At 36.2% G+C, this 16,766-nt stretch overlaps 1 protein-coding gene across 1 annotated transcript in view; it reads left to right on the top strand.

Annotated features, from left to right (window-relative positions):
• Positions 1-12,509: 12,509 nt before the first annotated feature.
• Positions 12,510-16,766, top strand: part of LOC149791825 (transient receptor potential cation channel subfamily M member-like 2) — a 188,742-nt gene continuing 184,485 nt past the window's right edge. Inside the window, exon 1 of the mRNA XM_089969480.1 lies at positions 12,510-12,843. The gene's annotated coding sequence lies outside the window, so the exon portion shown is untranslated. The remainder of the gene's footprint in view (positions 12,844-16,766) is intronic.

The following is a 16,766-nucleotide window of genomic DNA, read 5'->3' as shown; positions in this document are numbered from 1 at the left end:
TACAATACTGTTACATTTTTTGGAACCTTCCCTTGGCATACATCTAGACCACACAGTATAGTATACAATACTGTTACATTTTTTGGAACCTTTCCTTGGCATACATCTAGACCACACAGTATGGCATACAAGTTATTTTGATAGAACCTTGCCTTGGCATACATCTAGACATCACAGTGTGGCTTATAATACTGTTATTTTGATAGAACCTTGCCTTGGCATACATCTAGACCACATGGCATGGCTTATAATGCTGTTATTTTGATGGAACCTTTCCTTAGCATATATTTAGACCACACAGCATGGCATACAATACTGTTACATTTTTTGGAACCTTTCCTTGGCATACATCTAGACCACACAGTATGGCATACAAGTTATTTTGATGGAACCTTGCCTTGGCATACATCTAGACCACACAGCGTGGCTTATAATACTGTTATTTTGATGGAACCTTTCCTTAGCATACATTTAGACCACACAGCGTGGCATACAATACTGTTACATTTTTTGGAACCTTTCCTTGGCATACATCTAGACCACACAGTATGGCATATAATACTGTTATTTTGATGGAACCTTTCCTTGGCATACATCTAGACTGCACAGTGTGGCATACAGTACTGTTATTTTGATCAATAGCTCAGCGTTAACTTGGTTGGTTGGCTTTTAACAGTACTTTAAATTTGTTAGGCTACATATACTGAGCTAGGTGCTTTCCTGTAGACACAATAAGGCAACAGACCCAGGTTGGCCTGGGTGGGATTTGAATGTGTGACTTGGATTATATGCCTGATTAAATCCCATAGCCCAACATCCTGGACTATTCATTTTCAAATTTGGGCTCCATACAGAACATGGGCAAGGTAGTCATTGCAAGGATTGGAATTGGTCGTACTTAAATAACCCACTCCTACAAGCAGAAAGGCGAAGACCCACCTGATTGCATTTTTGCAATTCAATGCTGAGCAGCTTATGAGAGATTGTTTTGATTTCCAACCTACACAATTGTCGTTACAATGTTCATCACTTTAAGGAACTTTTTGGTACAATAAACGTCTCTTGCATTTTAAAATTCATGAAAGAAGTAAACATTTATTCTAAGATATAATTTTATGCTATCATTTTGAGTATTTTTATGTAATGTACCTTCATTCATAATAAGTACCTTTTCTTCTAAATATTGACACACACCATTTACATTGTCTGTTGATTGGGAAGCTTTATATATTACCTTGACCATCTCATCATTTTGATTTTAACTGTTTGATTTTATTACCACTGGTCGAACATAAATCTTTTATCAACTGTAAGTAATCTTGCGTATAACCTTTTCTATGGCACTGTATGTCCGTACAGTGCTGGTGCACCATAAAAATACAATCAGTCAATCAATCAATCAGTCAGTCTTTCAAACTGGATAAATTACAGTAACAAGTCTTTATATTTTTGATTGATTATACAGAGGATCAACTTCATGGTGCTATTAGATTGAAGCAATTACATTCATTAAAAAGTGATTCGTGTTTGCAATCAAGCAACAAACAATATATTACAATCACTTTATCAGAAGTAGTTGTCAAAATAGGTGATTTTTTCCATTTTAGATAAATGTATTTGCTTATTTTTGCAAGATGGTCATAGGGAAAATTCAGAGAAAGAGATTTATGTAAAAGTTGAGGGATAGTTTGTAAGGCTGTCACTCAGTTGGAAAATAATTATTTCTCCAAAGAGACCTTAGCCTCTTATGGCAGCAAATAAATATAAAAAAAGATGAAGAAATTTCAGCCACGTTGGGTTGGAAAGTATCTGTGACTTTAATTCACTGTAAAGAAAGGATGTTTTTGCAGCTGTTGCAAACAATAGTTGCAATTGGCATGGGTTGGATATTCAACCTGTGTGAATGTCCATGTTACTGACACTCAGGATTTAATCAGTTGCATCTTGTGACAGTTTTGAACCTCATAAAGCCTGTGCAACAGTATGTATGAACACTTGCCAGCATATGTAGAAAAACCCTGAAGTTGGAGTTTCTAAAGGACATTTTCAAATTAAATGAGAACTGAATATAAAATAAAATGAGAGCTCTCTTTAACACAGGCTGCATCCTAGCTGAATATGGAAAACCTTTTATCTGATAAATGCTGTGCATGATCCAGGAGAAAAAGTGGAACACTGGTGCTAGTTATCAGGACAGACCGGGGCAAGGTAAACCTGGTGCTCGTTATCAGGACAGACCGGGGCCAGAGACTTTCTTTGTCGATTGATAGAGTGTTTAAAGAAGAAGTTGGGGAAAGTCCAAAATTCCATTAAATTCATTTCCTTTCTTCATGAGCGAAGATGGATGCGACTGTATTGGAGCAAGAAACGGTGTATATGAAATACTTGACAAAAGCTAAACCCTTTGAAGAAATAAGTCTGTTATAAAAAAAATAATTTTTTTTTTTATTTCTATGGATGAAAATGCATACATCTCATCAAATCTGGGCAAGGTAGTGGAATTTTGGGACTAGTAAATTTTGTGAAATGACATGTCCTGGACAAGAGTGTGGACAAAATATTTGATCAGCCCAGTATTATGAATCCGACACTTTTCTGACTGAGCTATATTGACACCCTAGTTCAAAATTGAATGGCATAGCAAACTGAAATCTGCCCTTTTGTGTCGAGGTTTAAATTTTTTAATTACTTTTATGTTTATGAATCCTTTTGCAGTAAATAGCTGAACTCTTATGTCACTTGTTTAGGCACGAATAAACAGTAACACAAGAAAGAGTGAAAACAACAAGCTTTTAAAAAATACAATTTATTTCCCTGGAAAAATTATGTAAAAATGAAAATAAATATGAACTTACGGTTTTATAGAATCAAATCCAAGAATAAAATTTTAGTAGTACTAATAACAAAATGTTTTACTGATTTCACGTTCGAATCCTGACAAAAACCCAAGATGGAAGATGATGAAGTATGCCATAATCTGTAGTATTGAAGTCTACAGTTCCTTGTAGAAACAAGAATTATCACTCCGGTTTCTGATAGCTGAATACATTTTTATAATAATAAAAAAATTGTTCTTATTCCACAATATTACATGAGCAGACGCACAGAAAAATAACAGAATTAATCCTTTTGAATCCAAGTAATTTGAAATAACTCCCAAACAACACAACATACAACTAACAGTTTAACAGCCCAGCTTCTACTCCGATTAAGTCTCCAAAACATGGGTTATATGGTCTTTATAAAACTTAAACAAGGGGTCACGTGATCATCTTCTGGAAAGTTATAGAAGCAAGTACTTGTTACAGATCACGTTTACACAGTGTGACCCAGACGAAAACCAATCATTTTACTCATTTAATGAAATTGTTTACATCTTAAAGACAAAGTCCCATCATGACCTTGGAAACAACCAATCATTTTAAAATAAAATGGAACTTGTTTACGAAGGTTTCTACAAATTCTGAAACAAGGTCAGGATTTAGATCAGCGCCTGGTGTTTATAAACTAACAGTCAAGATCAAACAATTTTCTAAAAAAAGTATCATCTCTAGTGAATAAATTTACATTACAATATATGGAAAATATTTATTAAAACAACTGACATATATATATATATATATATATATATATATATATATATATATATATATATATATATATATATACACACACACACACACATAACGTAACTAAATGTAATGTTCCTTCTGCACTGAACTTTGCTGTGTCCATACTATGAATAGGCGGTAGTGAGATAGAAATGGTAATGTCCATCAAGCGTTTGTGTCCAGAATGTAACTCTAAAATGGTAAACCTTTAAAGTTGTTGCTATGAAATTTTGTTGATTATATTAGGCTAGTGTTCCAGATATAATATTATAAGTTATCAGTTTAAATATTTTTGTTTATGCTTTTGCTTAGTGTCCATTTATCCATCCATGATTCACGCTTTTGTTACTGGGGCCAAACTATGGAATTTAATACGTATAGTTATGTTGATATGCCTTTTCCTGTTCACAAAAGTTAGTTTCAATATTTTTATTGTCTTATCCATTAATCCATCCGTCACTCATAAATTCATTTTCAGAGCTAACTCTAACAATATTTAAGATGGCCATTAAACTTCATACACATATTGCCTTTTGCTACATGGAATTCTTCAGTTGAGCTGTTGATTTTTAACATTCTGCCTTTTGTCCATCCATCTATGTATTGTTCACACCTGTTTCTAAAGTAAGCCACCGAACCTGTTAATTATATCTCTGTGATACATGATATATGTTCTACATAGGCTCTGGATGTTCCTGCTGCTATCAAGTACTCTTGAGTTTCAGTGTCGTCAAGGTCTTTCCATCTGTGCATCCATTCACCATAAACATCTTTGGAACAAAAGTCTACAAAATGTTCAAGAACAAAACGAAACACAAAAATCATCAATTAAAGGGATTGCCTTGAAAACTCCTAAAAGTTTTAAAATTATTTGAATCCTTGAAAAGTCCTTGAATTTGTTCTAAAAAAAATTCCTGGAATAAAATTTCTTGACGTTTATAGGACTTGCTGAATTGAGAAATGTATTATCAATAATGCCTCAGCTGTTGTTACTGCATAGACGTTAGCTTTCCAGCAGAAAATATCCCAAGTATGTCCTCCCATTTGTTTGAACCAGAAGATTCCAGTAAACAAGATTGCCCCATGTCCAACCTGCAGATACCTTGCTAATGCGCACTGTTTTCTTCTTCCAGTTTATAAGCCATTACGGGCTGATTAAATACGATGTCATAGAGAAATTGCCTTTGTTTCATGTTTTACGGTGTGATTTGAGTTCTCATTATGTGCATCGTTTTTTATCATGTGGAATTGCCCCTCATCAAAAATTTCTTGTTTTAATTGAGGAGTCCATTGCGAATTATTTGGGTTTTTTCTGGTTATATTTGATTAGACCCAGCGTTTAGGTTCTTATCTTACAGAGGTGTTAGCGCAACTATTATTGGTGACAATTTATTTTTAGGTAGGGTTAGTATTTAGTAAATACCCTTGCCGAATCGGGTCTGCAGACTCGTATTGGTTCAGTTTATTGTTTTATTTACAGTAACAAATCTTCATACTTCAGTTTCTTTTACTATGACTTGTGTTGTCTTCATCCTGGAATAGCAGCTCGTACACCATTTTCTTTCCCCTTTATGTTGTGTATAGTTATTAAACACCAGTTCAGTCTCCAAATTAGTACCAGATAGTGTTCTTTTTTAATGTCCGTTTTATTAGCAATCTTTTCAAACTGGACTTTTGGTAACTTAGTCATTGCCATTTCTCAAATAAGGCTCGTGGATATAATTTTTTAAAAACAAATATATCTTCATTATTATTTGGCGGTTTTATTCTCATAAGTAAATTATTCTGTTTATTTATTACAGTAACGAATCTTCATATTTCACAATTTATATAATGTGCCTTGTGCCATGTTAATCTTGGAAGGGTAGGTCGCAAACAAGTTTTTCCTACATGTTTTGTGTAGTTCTTGAACACCAATTCATTTTCAGTGTTGTTTCCTTTTTGCATTAACACATCAGCGATTGTTCTGTGAGTTCTTGCTATAATCATAGTAGTGTAGACTTAGTCCATGCAAATACACTTATACATTTACTTGTTTAAAAGTTTTTAAATAAATCTTCCTTACAGCATTATCTTTCAGCTTTGGCTAAGTAGTATGTGAGGGGGTGTGAACCTGCCACTTGCTTATCTCTGGTCAGGAGAGGTTTGTGACCTCACCGAACCTTGTCGTACTTTATAACGGAAGGAAGCTGCGAGTTCGTTCTTTTTCTCTGCCTCAGTTTGAATTGGAGTTTTTCATGTCTGGGTCCCTCGGGCCACATGGAATGATTACCATAATCTCTTTGGAGACCCGTATGATTAGTGGGCCTACTCCCAACGTAGGTTATGAAAGGGTGGAGAGTGAGTCGTGTCTTCATATTTGCCAGGAGCAGCACCGCCCCCGTTCTCTGAGTGCAGAGAGCGTGTTGTGCCTTCCTGTGAGAGAGGAACAGTAAACTCTCTTCCAATGGGATAGAGAGCACATTCAATTTTTGCAGTGTGTGCTGCAAACCCAGTATGTATCGCAAACCCAGTATGTATCGCAAACCCAAACCCAGTATGTATCGCAAACCCAGTATGTATCACAAACCCAGTATGTATCGCAAACCCAGTATGTATCGCAAACCCAGTATGTATCACAAACCCAGTATGTATCGCAAACCCAGTATGTATTGCAAACCCAGTATGTATTGCAAACCCAGTATGTCTCGCAAACCCAGTATGTATCGCAAACCCAGTATGTATCGCAAACCCAGTATGTATCGCAAACATGTGTACATTTTACAGATAATGCTCAAGAAAAAGTCTGAAAATCAAAGACAAACATTTTTAAAAATTGTTGCCCAGTGCAAACGAAATGATGAAATTGTTGTCCTTAGTGAAGATTTTTTGAACATTCATTGTCCAGCAGTTAAAACTGTTTTAAAACTCAGTTGTGGAAAACATCTCTTGATGATATCACTTAACGGTTTACTGCTAAGTAGAACGCTATTCATTCATAATGTCCCAAGTTCAAGAAAAAAGTAACTTGTTACCATTAGGGACTTGTTAACTATCCAGCCCTCTTGCATACACATTGAGCACATTTTTGTTTCAACCCTAGCATAGTCTTGCGTTTTTATTTCCCTGTACAAGCTATATTTAATCATGAAAGAATACCTTTTTCATGACAACTTGCTGGGGCGGAGGGATTTTATCCCATCATCAGTGAATTGTACGCCAAAAATAGTATGCACAAAGTAGATGGAAAAATATCCCGAAATGGATTTCAGCCAGTTGGGGCTGATCACCCTCTAGTGGTGATCCAAAGTTTTAAGAGCTTAAAATGTTCTCTCTCTCTCTCTCTCTCTCTCTCTCTCTCTCTGATAAGGTTTTTCATAGCATTGAGAATGCTTCAATGTTTGGGTATCAACTACCTCCACATTTTCGTTCTGTCAAAACTTATGTAGAACAGGTTGATTGCACATTACCCAGATGTTATTTTGAAACCAACTGGTCCATCATATTCCAAGAATAATGATCAAATAAGGCCACTCTGTTTACTGTAATCTCTTGACTGAATACATGTGTATTTAAATACTGTATTTAGACTTTACGCTGTCTGCTATGTAATATGAATACATATTTAAACATTATGTATGCTAAATTTTCAAAACTATATGCAGGCATTTCAAAGATTGTAATGGCACATGTCAACCCACATCATTATGCAGAACAGCGCAATATAATCAGTTAGTAAATGCAGCACACTGTCATCAGGTCTATATGAACAGTTGGGTTGGGTCATACAGGAAAACAGAGTGCTCACATCAGAGGAATTCTTTTATACTCGAATCTACTGTAAAGAAATTCTACCTTCTCCCAATGTAGAGAACACATCGTTTAAAATTAATTACTGGGATGGATGATGACAGACGTTTTTGTTAAAAATTGACAATTTTCATACTGGTAAATTTTAAGTGGCTTGTTAGATAACAGTTTTTGCTATATAAAAAAAAAATTACGGTATATTATGAGTTCATTAGCTGTCACGGCTTGAGTGCTGGAAATTTGATCCTAAGGCTTTCAATTTAATGTGTGGTCATGTCCCACACTCAGACTAAGTTTGTTTTTGAAATTTAGTTGGGAACAACTGTTGGATAGTATTAACTCATTTTCTAATATAAAACTTGAATGTTGATGCCGATTTGAAGCTGATTACTTACACGTGTACACAGAGTTACCATTCACTTTATCTTCTGGAGTTAACTGCTACAAATAAGTTTGAGTTACCTCCATAAATCCTAGCATTTCCTTCATCCTACGAACCACAATGAAGTTTCAGATCAATCACGTGATTGTCCATATAGTTTGAATTATCAGAGGAATTTCTAGCCTTTTGCCCTAGGAATCCCAACAACCCTGTCGATATCCCACGACCTTCTACTGTGCAGCATGTAGGCCATACTGAAAGGGTTATAGCACCCGATACAGTTATAATTCTTTAGAATGTGATAAAAAGCAGGTCACAAAATAGGCCGTCGATAGGAACATAAATAGGCCGTCGATAGGAACATAAATGTGTTGAGTTTTGCATACAACACTTCTACTTTGAAGGCTGTATATTTATATATTTATATATTTATATGAGTGGTAAGCTTAAACTCTTCATCAGAGATGCCATTGCCACTGAGCGCCTTAGGTGGTAGGGTCCAGTTTCGTAAATTGGTCCCTGGCAAATTTCTTAACTTATGGCTATGGTGTGACTTTTTCAGCTATTATTGTTTACTATTTATAGATATGGATATATTTGTGAACTAGGTGTTTCGGGCTTGTGTTGTCATTGCAAATGATGTCAGGCATGTACACCTTCCATTGTTGCTCTGCAGTATGTTGATAGTGAAATAGCAATAGTCGGCTAGGAAGAAGAGCTAGCCTCCCATAGCAGTAGACACGTGGGTTCAAGACAAGTATAGTATCTCATAAACGGCCTGGATGACAACTATTCTAAACTGCATCAAACTATTTAGTAGACAATGTTTGTCAAACGTTTTATCAAGGAAAAGAGCTTGTGTTTGCACTGTGAGCACCACATGCTGTCAAAAATGGCCTTTGGATGTGAAAAATGTGTAAAATAGGGGTTGGGTGCATAAACTTATTCTGCTATGAACTGCCATTGACTTCTCTGGTCAAGTGAATACTATTCTTATGCTTTGTTTTAATATAGATATCTAAAAATATGGACCTTTTTGACCTCACTTGTGTATTTGATTTTTTATGATTTGTTATACTAGGTCGCTGATTGCGGTATTAAATTTGTACATAAAACTGGCCCCTGCCCCTTAGTAATAAGGTACAGGATCGTGTTGAGCTACGCTTGAGCCTGGACGCGGATCCTGTCATATCTTTGGGGCTTCAGGAACAGTCGCCAGCTAAAGTAATTTTCGGCCGAGTCTCAAGCCCACACACTAGGGCTGTACCTTCGAGTGGGCTACGGGTGACGCTGCAATAGTTGTTTACAATATGCCAACGCGCTCACACACAAAAACCCAAGCGTTCTGTTAACGTTATTCATCACATTGATAGCAGAGGGCGTCCCGCTGTTCAATCTCGGATGGTTCATACTTGCAGAAAAAAATTCTTCAGACAAACACATTGTGCGACTTGGAGTTTTGTGCATAGCTTCATTATAACTCTTATACTGAATGTGATATGACAGAGTTAATTGATTCAGAGTGGTTGGTTTCAGGATAGTGTTCCCTTGCCTTGGTATACTGGCGCGACGCCGATGATGAGAAAGAAAATATCAGCTTCCTTATTATCGTTAGCCCCTGCAATGACACGGTCTTCAATACGCCCGCCAGTACACCCACCAGGAGTAACAATCACCAAGCTTTGTATTCGCAGGTTCAGTATTGCTTGTTTTTGTGACCAGTCACTGTAATGCGAGAGAAGAACATTGTTTTTAAGTCTGGTGAGGCTAGTGATATAAGGTTCTATGTATCATGATGGCAAGGCTATTGGAGAGCCCGCTTCACTACAAACCACATTCACATTTTAGTAGCAATATTGCTTGCCACTCCACCCCTAAAAACAGCAGTTTCGACTTTATCTGACAGCGAAACCGCAATTACCTCTAGCTGACCGCAGGTTGACATAGGTTGCTCTGGGTGGTCCCATTGCTTTACATCTTCATTCCATTCCAGTCTAAATCGTTGTTTATCAATCCCCAGTCGATTCACAGTTAGCAAGTTTGCGAGCAACTATGTTTAATTTCAAGACTGATAGTGGACTCAGGCATATTAACTGGCTGCTGATTTTGATAGAGGATTCGCGCAGAGAGCTCATGAACGCCACCTTCACGTAGTTTGAACAAATGTGGTTTTCCATAGGAAAGAGTACGTATGTGCGTATAGAACTCTGCCCATATGAATAACTTCCTGCAGTTTGCTGTTATTACCTATCTAGAATTTTCACACTTATGTTTATGTGACCAAGGAGGACATAAAGCGAAGGGATGCTGATAAACGCTAAGGTTTAGTTGCCACCAACACGGCACCTGATGTGATAACAACTTAGTTTTCGTTCCAAACGTATGGGTATTTTATTTGGTCATACCAAAGATGCGTGCTAACGGCTTGGGAAGCGAGAGCATATAGAGGGTGATGGAAGCGGTGGTTCTAGAAAGCGTGATGCTTAACGGCCTGATCGCCAAGTTGACGTCATCACTAATTTCAGGAATGGGGGCCTGAAATATTTAGTATGCTTTAATGCTCATCCGGAATTGTAAAGGTTTTATTCCCATCCCCCGGGCATGAGCGCATAATAAAGATATGACTACAAAGCCCACCAAGCTGGCCCGGGAATATGGGAAGGCCATTCAACCCACGAGGTAGACCTCGCTTTATTTGAAACCTAACATTATAGGGGTTCAAAAAGGCGGAATAGAGCAGGTCGCAAGTTTCTCGCAGGACGATGATGGGGCTTCATGCTGGACAGTTCCCACGGTTTCCTGCTAGACTGCACAGAGCGTGTCAACAATATCGTTCTGACCCCTGTGTGGGAGGCTCTTGGTACACATGCTCTGGACATCAGTGTCGGTAAGAACTTTGATGCGCAAAATGAATGTATCATGATCGTAAACAGACAAGTCAATGCCGATAATGATATTTCGAGGTCGATAGTTAATTACCACGACACGATTATAAAGACTAAAGCCATAAAAGACTACGCAATTGGGGTGGCCTGTACATGGTCACGTTTTGCATGAGTTTAGTCTATGTGGGGTATAACAATAATATTCAGGAGGCGACATACGACATCTCCACAAGCATTGATGCCAACACCGACAGGATAACAAGGCAATATTATCTGCCGCTGAAGAAGAAGGTCTGAGTATGTTGAAATGTTTTAAATACTTGACTTCATAAAATCTGCTGAGGTTAGAAATCTAGGAAATTACATCTACGTAACACTAATTAAACTTATTAAATAAATGCTACTTAAAATTAATATAATAATATGTATTATTATTATCATTATTATTATTATTATTAGTAGTAGTTTGTTCTCACATTCGTTGTTACTTTCAGTGCATCTCCATTTTCTTGGGGTCCCGAGTGGCGGAGTGGTCTAAAGCGCTCACCGTTACAGATCACTGCCGTCTCACCTTTGTCTGTGAGGGTTCGAGGTTAGAGTGTGTGTGTGTGTGTGTGTAAGTACATGTAAATATAGATCTCTAGTATTAAATTAATGTTTGTACATGCGATATATATATATATTTTTTACCGAGTCTATCTAATGTGTCATTATCTATGCGACAAAGTTAACTGTATACTTGCTGATGGCTAATCGGCTAAACTCTATTAATCCAAGACCCACCGTATCCTATCCCATTTGGTTTTAATAAAAAAACATTAGAGTTTTTCAGGCTCTCAGTGAATATAGAATACCAATTAAATCAAAAGACAAAGTTAAGCTTATCCAGGATTACAATACAAGTATTTAGAGAAAAGGTCACATGCCTTCTTGGTCATTGCACCATGCATTTTTGGTAAGACGCCGCCGCCGCATGGGCACAATATACGCAATGCTTTGCAATTAATTTTAAATGCCAGGAATACAAAAACTACAGCATTGTAATGACAAAGATACTTCATCTATTGTTAAATGAGGAAGCAATTTGTTTTTATTTTAGTTTCTAAACTTCATTTAAAAACTATTTGAAACATCCCTTATCAATGTAAATGATAGTACACGCACGAGTCTTAACACCACATGGTTAATCTATGGCAACCAACATGGGGTCGTAGAAAATGAAATTAAGAAAATCAGTTCAGTGGATAGAGGACTGGTTGGTTCAAACTTGTGTCAATATTACACAAATGGAAGACGCAATTGTTCATACCCCGGTGCTTCCTACCCTTCTAGCTTTTTCTATTTACTTTCCTTATGTAAAACGTAATCATATGTAAAACGTAATCATGAACGGTTCAGATTTAAATTATTTTAGTCGGCATTGTTCATTCCGTGGAAAAATACCAATCAAACTTGTGCAAGGACACCCCATCCCAACCCCCCACCCACCCACCCCAACAAAGAAAAGCAAGACCCCCCAATACAAAAGACAAAAAAAAAAACAAAAAAAAAAAACCAACAACAACTTGATTCACACAGGACATAATTTTGAACTGGGTGAACAATGAACGTAATGCGTGCCGATTATAGCGGATAAATAGGATCCATGACAATCTCGCATTCAGTTTGATGTTCAATAACTGTAATTTGACTAACGCAACAACCTATAGAAATCATTAGAATGTCTACATAAATAACTCCTCATTCACCCGAGGCATTACGTTTTAGCTCCATATACAAATCATAGACTTTGAATGCTATAGTCACATCGAAAGCCGGTTGAAAAGATCTCAGTTGACATTATCGCCTTCGTACTATATTTTAACATGAGATAAAGAAACAACGCGAATCTTTGAATTGCGTATATTAATAACCACTTTGTTAAAAAAAAAAAGAAAAAGGATTGGTTCATTTGAAATGGAATTTGCATGTTTACATGATTCCGGCACGCTATAGGCGGTTTGGGACATGTACTTTAGTCTGGTTATCGGTTTGTAGTATATGATGCTACTTGAAACGGTTAAGGAAATCAATAGTTGACAACTTTTAGTTTGTTATTTTCACGTGGGTTCAGAATGATCTGCACTCCGCTGTCTGACAGTCCTAAGCGATCGTGGTTGCAAAAGATTAAATAAAGGTAAGCAGTATTCGTATACATATATATATTTTAATGCGGTCGCTTATATAAGTGTTGAGATATATTTTGTAATTTCAAAATATGGTAGCCGCTGGTTGCGTTTAGCAGGTGATCATCACTCCCTTTGGTACATTTATATAACAAAATCAATCTGTCAATAAATGATAGGTGGGCGCTCATAACAGAGGTCGCTCCAACAAGTTTGATGGTGTTATCAGAGTTTTAGAATATAGTATGCAATAGTTGAAGAAATACAAATTACATTATTAAACACTATTTTATGCGAGCTGAGTATGTTAAATGTCAATAGTATTACAGTGGCGTGCAGAAGTTCCAAAATCACTAAGATTTTTTTTTCCATATGTGCTAAATTAGCTGCAATTACCCGCCAAGCTATTGAAACTGTTATCATCTGACACACGTGAGTCATATTGATTAAAAAGCCGTATGCCATTGGTAGGTGTAGAGGTCAATGTCCAGCATAAATTTGAGAAAACGAAGTTGAGAAGTAAATGGCATGGACACACAAATCATATTGTCACACCAAGCTAAATTCCACATGTAGGTTTACTCTCTGTATGGAGTACAACCGTTAGGGGACCCATATGAACATTTTTACTCATTAACTCACCAGTCACTCTGAAATGAGTTAAACCAGTAGAAAAATTTGAGTCAGAATTCTTAATATCAGCTAGTGAATTTTCAATATGAAATTATAATTTGAAGAAAAAGGACCAATTGGTCATTGAGCTAGCTCTGTTATTAAATTTAGTTCAGAGTGAAGTTATAGTGGTAATTTTAGTTGAGCGATGACTAGACAGAATTCTCCAGTGGAGGTGATTGAGCTTTTAATAGGTTACACAATGTAAGCAGTAGACATGGTGTTATGGTATGGAATATTTTGCTACGTACGTCACGTATTGTTCAGTTGATGCTATTTTATATTATGCAATATCAGTGAATACATATGCCACTGACTAAAATACATTATTTTCCATTGACGCGCAATAAGTCTCCGTGTTTTAGCAGTGGATTTAGCATCAAACAATTGCACGTAGAGCAGGGATCGGAACATCGCTCGGCCATTTCCGTCATGTCGTGAAATAAACCTCGGATGTACTTAGTTGCCATTGAGAACTATATTCTGGACTACTTTCAGCAGCACTTGCATTTGGTCATCACCTTAGCCAGTGCTGCCATACGGCACGCGCATAATCAATATATTTCTGATAAAATCTAGTAGAAATTAAACCGCTCAAGAAGATTAAAGCTCAATCTGGATCGGTTGTCTTTGGAAAAATATACAAATCTTATATTTTACAAATTTTTGATTACGCTGATCGTCTTTGGAACAATTGTGCCACGAGAAAGAACTTCTAGAAAAACAATAACGTGGAGGCGATGATAATAATAATATGGACAACCAAAAGTACATTCCCTGCACAACAGTACCACAAAACGAACTTGGTAAGCCTAAACTGACGTCTTTATAAGCATACATTGTATTTAACATTTATTACACACTAGCCTGTGCATATTATTAAGATGCGATTTCATCTCTTTTTTTTATAGTGAACATTAAATCTAACACTCTCTGTCCACAACGTTAGTCGACCTCCAGTGCGTAGAACAACATTATTGAATAATTCACTTGTACCCTCTACAGTCGGAATACAGAAGTTGTTACCTGTAGAAGGAAGAAACATTCTTTCACTGCATAATTTCAAAGCATGTCGGAACGAGAAAAAGAGTACACCCATTGCCACTATCATGTTTGTGATAGAATATCACGAGTTATGCATGCTAGATTTAGAAGAAAGTGTAGCAGTTTAAATTACAATTTATGTTGGAATCGTGCATATAACAAGTATTGTTCCTACGGTGAAACAGAGATAGTGGAACACTTTTTTCTAGTCTGTTCAAAATATTCTGCTCTTATAGACCATGCGATATACATGCTCCCTTTTGCTACCACAGCTCAAGCTTAATTATTTGGCAACCCGGTGTTCTTGAAAGAAAAGAAAATGCAAATAGCTTTGTTTGTGTCAGATTTCATTAGGGTGACTACAGGATTTAGTTAGTGAAAACAACTGATAACCTTTATAATCGTCCTTTTTTTTACATTTTCTCTTATTTGTTACATATGCTGTTATCGAAATTACTAAGTATATACTGATATACAAATTTTCTTTTTAAATTTTCTGCATAATCATATTATATTGTATTTGTTTTATCGTTGTGAAAGAAAATGCTGTAATACGCCCGTGACTGTCTCTGCCCCAAAGCCTTTGTTTGTACTTGCATTTGACAAAATTTCTGCAATAATTATTGATTAAAGAACAAGTTAGTCAGATTTTCTCAATGACTGTGGATGAAATACTAAAGAAACCTCACCAATCCATTTCTGCCATTATGAGAAGAGATAGTTCTCAATAAATGGTTTGTCTATATTCAAGACCATTAGTATTCACAGGCAAAACAAAATCGCCTCATTGTGTTTGTTATTGTAGACTATCTCCCGTGATCTACCAGGCTGTCACAAAGCACTATACATTAATAAAACTGGTGTGGTGAATATTCTTGCATGTGGATTGTTGTCTGTGCACAAATCATAGGATATATGTATGGATTCGCGTCGTTGTTGTTAACGTTGAAGTCGACATAAATTTTTTTAATTTTTTTAAATGTAGCGCAATTTATCTAACACTTAAAAAATATCCAGTAATGCAATTCCATAGATGCAATTGATCATGAAGGGTAATACTTATTACAGGGAAAAGTAGATCATATACATGTAGGTAATACAAGTTTTCATATCTGTCGAATTATACATAATTAATCAACATGAATCTTTTTTTTAGTAGCTTATGACTACACATGTCAAAGTCTTCATGCAATAAAGTCTTCATGTAATAAAGTCTTCATGTAATAAAGTCTTCAGATCACAAACGTTTCAAGGACTTTAGATCAGTCGTTGTTCCGCGCTTTAGCGAGTTGTATTGTGATACCCTCAATGTGTCCATCCCTCTGACCATTCGTCTATATGCTCTCACATCTTTCTAATCAGTTTGGTGGATATAAATTTATGAATCGTTCTAGTTTAGTTGTCTTTTGGTAAGCATCTGCAAGAGAGGTGTCATTCTTTTCTCCCTCTCCTATTGTCCTTGAGCAGTGATCACAGGTCAAAAGTAAATAAATGTAAATTACAATGACATTTTCAAATAGTCTTTTTTTATATATAAAACTTTATAAAATCCGTTATATCAGGCATGTCATATACATGGTGCAGTTTGCATTACGACCCCTGGGTCACAGTCTGAGCGTGAGTAAATGTTTGGAGGCCTATAGTATCATTAAATATGCATCGGGGGTGGATGACAGTGTAAAGCACCCGGATTTACGATGGCAAAACATCACTGTTGCTAAAGATGTTTTGATTATTATGCGGATTATAGTTTCCCTGTATTTCAATTTAAGGTTTAGTATAGAGGTCAGTGTCTTATGTGCTGAAGTCCATACACCTTGTTTTGTTGATGTCTTTATGTACGAACAACTACATTCCACAAAACATAGGTCACTGTAACCTATATTTATTGCTCCAGTGACTTTTGTTAAGTTGTGCAAAAGAGGTCATGATATGACGGGCACTTGCGTTCCACAAACACATTTCTCGTTTATATGTTTTCTTCTTCATGTTCTGAATTATTTGTTCTTTAGACAATGACTCACTTCAACATTATTGTTCACAATTTTGTATACATCGATATATTTCTTTAAACTGTGTCTGCCCCTGAAATTGCAAAATTGTTTTTTTTTTTTTTTAAATTCTTATGTTCATTTGCGAATATCCTAAATTTGAGATGTAATATAGATTTCTGTTTACATAGCAACAATTAGAGGCTGTTTAGTATCAATCATAAACA

This window comes from Sinohyriopsis cumingii, chromosome 9 (genome assembly GCF_028554795.1).
Source record: "Sinohyriopsis cumingii isolate HCF-2022 chromosome 9, ASM2855479v2, whole genome shotgun sequence".
In the NCBI taxonomy this organism is placed as follows: Eukaryota; Metazoa; Mollusca; class Bivalvia; order Unionida; family Unionidae; genus Sinohyriopsis; species Sinohyriopsis cumingii.
Note: the sequence above shows the minus strand (reverse complement) of the source record. Positions and strands in the feature narration are given on the sequence as shown.